Raw genomic sequence first — 6,304 nt, forward strand, 5'->3', positions numbered from 1 at the left:
AACACCGCTTTCTTCTTGTCCTTACTGACGACAGTTTGTGTTTACCTTCTTTTGGGGATGACGGTAAGATCCTATATTATAACTAAATTAAATAACACCTGCTGACCTCTTCCACGCACCCTACACTTCCTCAAAAGGTGCCGAAAGTTTTTGTAGTACAGCTGATTATAATTCACAGTGCAATAGACCTTCACCTCTGAGTGTTTTGAGTCTTTTTACAAGTCATACAAGGTGGCTTAAGATACTTTCTATTAATTGGAATGGAGATGCTTTTTTTGTGAAATTCGCTATGGTTAATGATGACAACGTTTTGCCATATTAGTCTATTCGAGTGGCATAAAATAAAGCTGTCACATAAGAAGTTTTTAGGCGCACAATAGACCTGACAGTTGCAGTGCCACATCCCCTAACAATAATAATAAGAAATTTTTACAAATATGTCTTATATGCCGAAATCTGAGACTGTCTAAATAGTCTGCACCTCATTCGAATGTTTGTTTTTTCATGTGTATTATCTGCCAAGATTTTGTGTTTTGTGAAGAATGGGTACGTTCTTTTCATACTTTATTTTCAATGTGTCTTACTTGATGATCTATTCTATCTCGTTCATTGTATTGTTCTGGTGTTTCGTTAACTTTAATCTCACATTTTGATTGGCGAATTCTCTTAATTTTTAAACGTTAATATCGTGGTTCCAAAACTATTTCACAGAGTGTTCGAAAAAAAATATGTTATACAAATATATTATATGTAACAGATAGTATATATAAGTAGATGTAAAAAAATAAATGTCATATTTTAATATCATCCAAATTACTATGGATTTGATCCTACCGATTTAGAGAAATTTAAACTTCTTGAGTTGTTGTTTTCTCATTTCAATAAAATTGAAAGCAATTTTTAATGACTTCGGTATTTACGTTTTATATAATTCAAATATTTGATTAAAAACAAAAATGATTCTTGATTTGAACCACCCAAATGTAAACAAAATAATTTATAATTTAAATAAAATGTTATTAAAATTCACTTATCGTTTAACAAATTTGTCGCATTAATCTTTTACTGAGTTTTCATGTCATACTTTGCAGATATAAATTATCATTACACGTATTCAGTCCAGTTGATACACCTATATTTCAAATAAATCGATCATAAATCACCGGCATGCGCTTTATCTGACTTCAGAATTACTTAAACTAAACGGATACAAATATATATTTGTAGTTTCTATTTTTAAAGCTATTTTAATTGCAATCTTGAATTAAATGCAAATAAAGAAACGCTTAGCATAAGCAATTTAATCGGCTTATGAAAGAGAACATAATAGATGAATTTTTGAATCCACGGTCATCTGACGTAGCCTCAGAAATATTTCACAAATTGCAAAAAAAGAAGTTAATAATATATTGTTTTAAAATTGAAAAGTAACAGTTTTGACAATTAAATAAATACCATGTTAGCTTCTCCATTCTATACTCACAGAATAAAATTTTGAAAGTATACATAAATTATTAAAGTGCCCAACATCAAAATCTCGCACACACCGATGACTCCCATCAAACCCTTTCAAAAGGTTAAAAGATACCTACGTCCCTAGCTACAGTATACATATTCAAATAGCCATCGTCATTATTTTCCTAAAAACTCTTCCTAAGTCTCTTAGCGGACTCATACGATGCACTGTTGCTCCACTGAAGCCAAATTTTAGTATTCTTTTTCTGGGTTCTTAGACTTGGTGAAATCAATGGCAATGAATATTTTAATAATCTAGTGCGAACTAAAACAGTAATACCGTTCTGTTGACTGTAGTCGTTTAGTGGTGTGATATAGTATGTATCTAAGTCTTAAAACGGTACTGAAAGAATAACGCAGTCAAAGAACTAATTCGATTTTTTTTACAGCTAGGATTAAATTTGAAATTCGGAGTAAAAATTGTGGTTTGATCAATATCAGGAGAAAGGTCATGTAACCGGATGAGATACCGACGCGCGAATTAAATAGGTACTCATCGATGAGAGTAATTATAGCCATAGCATCAGATGAATAAGAGGAACGAGGTGGGCCTTGACGAACGTCAATCACGAGCTGATGTGTCTAAAACTACAATAAGGAAATACTTCTCAGATAAAAAAATTGAGGTTGCTTGCATTATAATCCTAAAACAATGGATTTATCTGAGCTAACAAAATTTCATCTTTCCCTAGTCTTAACCTCAACTAGTGATATATATTACTATTATTGTACTATTAAGAGTATATTGGAGCGGAAGCTTCTCTTGTCTAACAATAGATATAATTAGACACTTAAGGCAGTAGGTTATAATATTCCTAGTTCAACTTTCACTATAAATGCTGATTATCATCCGTTCGGTTAAATTTAGTGCTAAAATACAGATCTATCATGACTATAGTGCTCTGCTTTACTGGGATCATGAATTCATTTTGAATAAAAATAATTATAATTTTGATTTGTTGAGATAAATTGAATTTATTTTTAAATATCGTAAACGTTGCAGCAAACATTATATTTAATTTTTATATATAGGAATGAGTCTAAGATAAATAAATTTGACATTCTTAATTACATAAATTTATTTTTATACTTTATTAATTTTTAAGAAATTTTTGAATAAAATTTTCTTTTGCTTTATTAACTCTACTAATAAAATTTTTTATTTTTTTTTGATTTTATAAGAAATAAAAATTTTAATAATTTTATATTGTAATTCAATAATTAGCGTGAACATTTTTTTCTGAAATTTAAAGAGAAAGTTTCATATATGAGTAGGATAAGTTATATTATTTTTTTAACTTTTCTTTTTAACAATTTTAATACATAATTTTACAGATAATATATTTAATTTCATAAAAAAATTTTTGAAAAATCATTTAAGTCATTTAATGTCAATAAGCTTTAACTACTCTGTGTAAATAATATACAATATAAATTATTGTTTATTTATTTACAAAACTTTCACAAATTCAACTCACAAGAACGCTGCATTTCTTTAATTACTATATAATACATTTACACTACAGTGAAAAAAAATCAATTTTTATTTTAATTAAAATTAAATATAATATATATATTGTAATATTTTAGATTTAAAAACTTCTATGACATTATTTTTAAATTTGCTTCTTAATATACAATGTTTTCAAGCAATTTTTCAAAATTAATTTTGTTTTTTTATATTACATATTGTTTGTATCAAGTTATTAATTAACATTAATTTTTGAAAGTATTTTCTTGTCAAAATTCACAAAGGAAAGAGGTTTTTCTTACTAATATTAACCACAGAAAAAGAAAAAGCTTAAACCACAACAACAACAACTTTAAGGTTAAGCGCAGTTTTTAATAATATTTAAATTTTTTGTTATTAATTTTAATTTTATTTAAATAACTGAATACTATTAAAGATATTCTTGGTTATGTTTGTGATAATCCAGCAAGTATTAATTAATTTAATTTAATTATATTAAAATTAATGCCTAAAGCCTAGTAGTTAATTCTCAATCATTTTATTGGGCATAAAACTGTATTTCAAAATCTATATGTATTTTAATGTATTAATAATATTTTTTTCTATTATTATTATTTTTATTTTATATTTTTTTCAAATTTTTTTAATAATAATTTAATTGCAAAAATAAACTTAAACATATAATTTTTGTTTAAAATCTAATTTTATTTATTTTAGTTGCAATATATTTTGAAATTATTAAAATTATTAATTAATTTTAAAATAAAAATAAAATATTAAAATAATAATATTAAAAATAATATTATTTATTTTTGGTGACAATATGGATATTGTTTATTTAATTATAAATTGAAAAGGAGTTTATCACTATTACTTTATGTATTATTATTTTTATTTAAGTATTATTTTTTATCAATATATATATATATATATATATATATATATATATAATATATATTATAATATATATATTGATATATATATATAATACTATACTTTTATATATATATACTTTCACATTTTGTATTACTTTTATTTTTTATATTATATAAAATAATATCATATAATATAATTTAAAAATAATTATGTAATTACTATTGTTCATTTCTGTTTTTAATTTATATTTATATAGCTTTGAGTTAAAAATACATTTTATATTTTAATGGCTGTTATACCAAATATTTTTTCATATTTAAATTTTTTTTTATTAAGTTTCTCTTTATTGCTTATATATATTTAAATTTATTAAGTTTTATTTTATTACTTATATATATTTAAATAAATATTTATATATGTATGTATACTTTCTGTTTTTATTCTATATGTTGCACATACCCTTTTTATTAAATCATTATCAATTCATATATTTATTTTTATTAGAGAGTTATTGTATTTATTTATGTATATTCAATATATTTACTCTTTCGTATACAAATATTCTTAAATATTGCCTTATTTACATTTCTTTATTATTAATAAATTATTATTATTATTGTCATATAATCAATTATTTATTTACTATTTTATTATTATTACTTTGTTATGTATTTTATTTTATTTATATAAATCAAATTTGTTTATATTTCCTCATATTTTTTCATTATTTACATATATTATATTTCAGATGCATGTAATTCATATATTATTTTTTATGTGCATTTAATAATATATAGTGTTTTTTCTGAATGTTGACAGTCTGTTTATTGTCCTTAATTTATATTTATTTCATGAGAATAAATATAAATAGTCAGAAAATATATTTAACTATTTGCCAAAAAATTAATTATTAATTTTTAAAATTTATTTATTTTATCTTTGCTTTAATATTTATATTCATATTTAATTATTTATTTTTCAATTATATATTGATTAATTAATTATTTATTATATTTTCACGTTATTGCTATAAATAATTTTTTCTTCCATAAATTTATATTGGTTTAATTTTCAGATTTATTATATACTTTTTTATTCACATTTTATGTTATAAATATATTTATAATATTAAAAAAAATTTATTTTGTATTTTATTTAAATACTAATATATAATTTTAATAAAACAAAATAAGACTTAAATACTTTTAGATATTTAAAAATAATTTTCTTAATTTGATAATAAAACTTTTATATATTAAACAAATTAAATAATATATTTTTTATTAAATTTAAATGAAACATAAAAATATTTATTGTCTAAATATTGTTTTAATTAATTTTAAATAAAAACCAAATACTCTTAATATTTATTAAAACAAATTAAAAGAAAACTTAATTATTTTAAGTACCTTTATTTTTTTTAAATAATCTGAAATAAATATTAAACATATTTAAGGTAATAAATCTTTAATTTGTTTTTCCATATGCAATTTCTTGAGAGCATATTGCTTGCAATTATTAACTAATTATTTATTTTTTGTGATATATATTATATGTACCTTTACATTACATATTGTTTTTAATATTAAAATGGTGTGTAATGATTAAAATATTTCTTTCATAATAATGAAAGATATATACATTTTTTTACTTTTTACTATAAACATTTTCTTATAAGAAAACATTTATAAAATTTTGCTTAAACTTAAATTTAATAATACATAAATCGTACACAGTTGTTATTAAATTATATATTTGGTCCCGTAAAATTCCATATAGGTACTAATTCTCTTAGCTTTCTTGTCCATTCACAAACTTGGTATTGTTACTTAGTATTATAAAGATTCACTTTTCTCAAAACTGCTTTGAACATATTATGCTATATAGTTTTCTTAAATTTAATAGTTGTTGATATATGTATATAATTGTATATATATATATACATATTATACTGTACTCGTAAACTGTCCAACCAAGTTTGAAAATATTTAGAGAAATTTAAGATATATTCTCCGAATAAGACACAAAAGGCATAAATTTATACTTAAAAACAATAATGATTAGTGTATTTAACTCAAATTATTATTATTGACATATTGTTATCTAGGAAATAAAGACTCCACGCACACAATAATATTAGCAAAGGAATACCAGAACATCGTAATGCGTTTATCGTACTTGAACAGCAAATTCTATTCTGATAAGTTCAGAACTCTCAATCATTATTTATTTATGAATCAGTTAACTGTGTGGTAATAATTTCCAAATAGCTTAATAATTATTTAAATTCAGTATTTATTAAGCATTAAACTTATTTAAGATTCTAACTGAAAATTACATGACTGCACATTGGTTGATATGTTTGTGGTATTACACTTGGTCATATTATTATATTTTAAGAAGCCTAAGAACAAGAAAAAATCGGGTTAAAAGAAATATTTT

At 22.0% G+C, this 6,304-nt stretch overlaps 1 protein-coding gene across 1 annotated transcript in view; it reads right to left on the bottom strand.

Moving 5' to 3' along the window:
• Positions 1-6,304, bottom strand: part of LOC119677450 — a 45,623-nt gene that overhangs the window by 7,740 nt on the left and 31,579 nt on the right. The gene's annotated exons all lie outside the window — the stretch shown is intronic.

This window comes from Teleopsis dalmanni, chromosome 1 (assembly GCF_002237135.1).
Source record: "Teleopsis dalmanni isolate 2A chromosome 1, ASM223713v2, whole genome shotgun sequence".
In the NCBI taxonomy this organism is placed as follows: domain Eukaryota; kingdom Metazoa; phylum Arthropoda; class Insecta; order Diptera; family Diopsidae; genus Teleopsis; species Teleopsis dalmanni.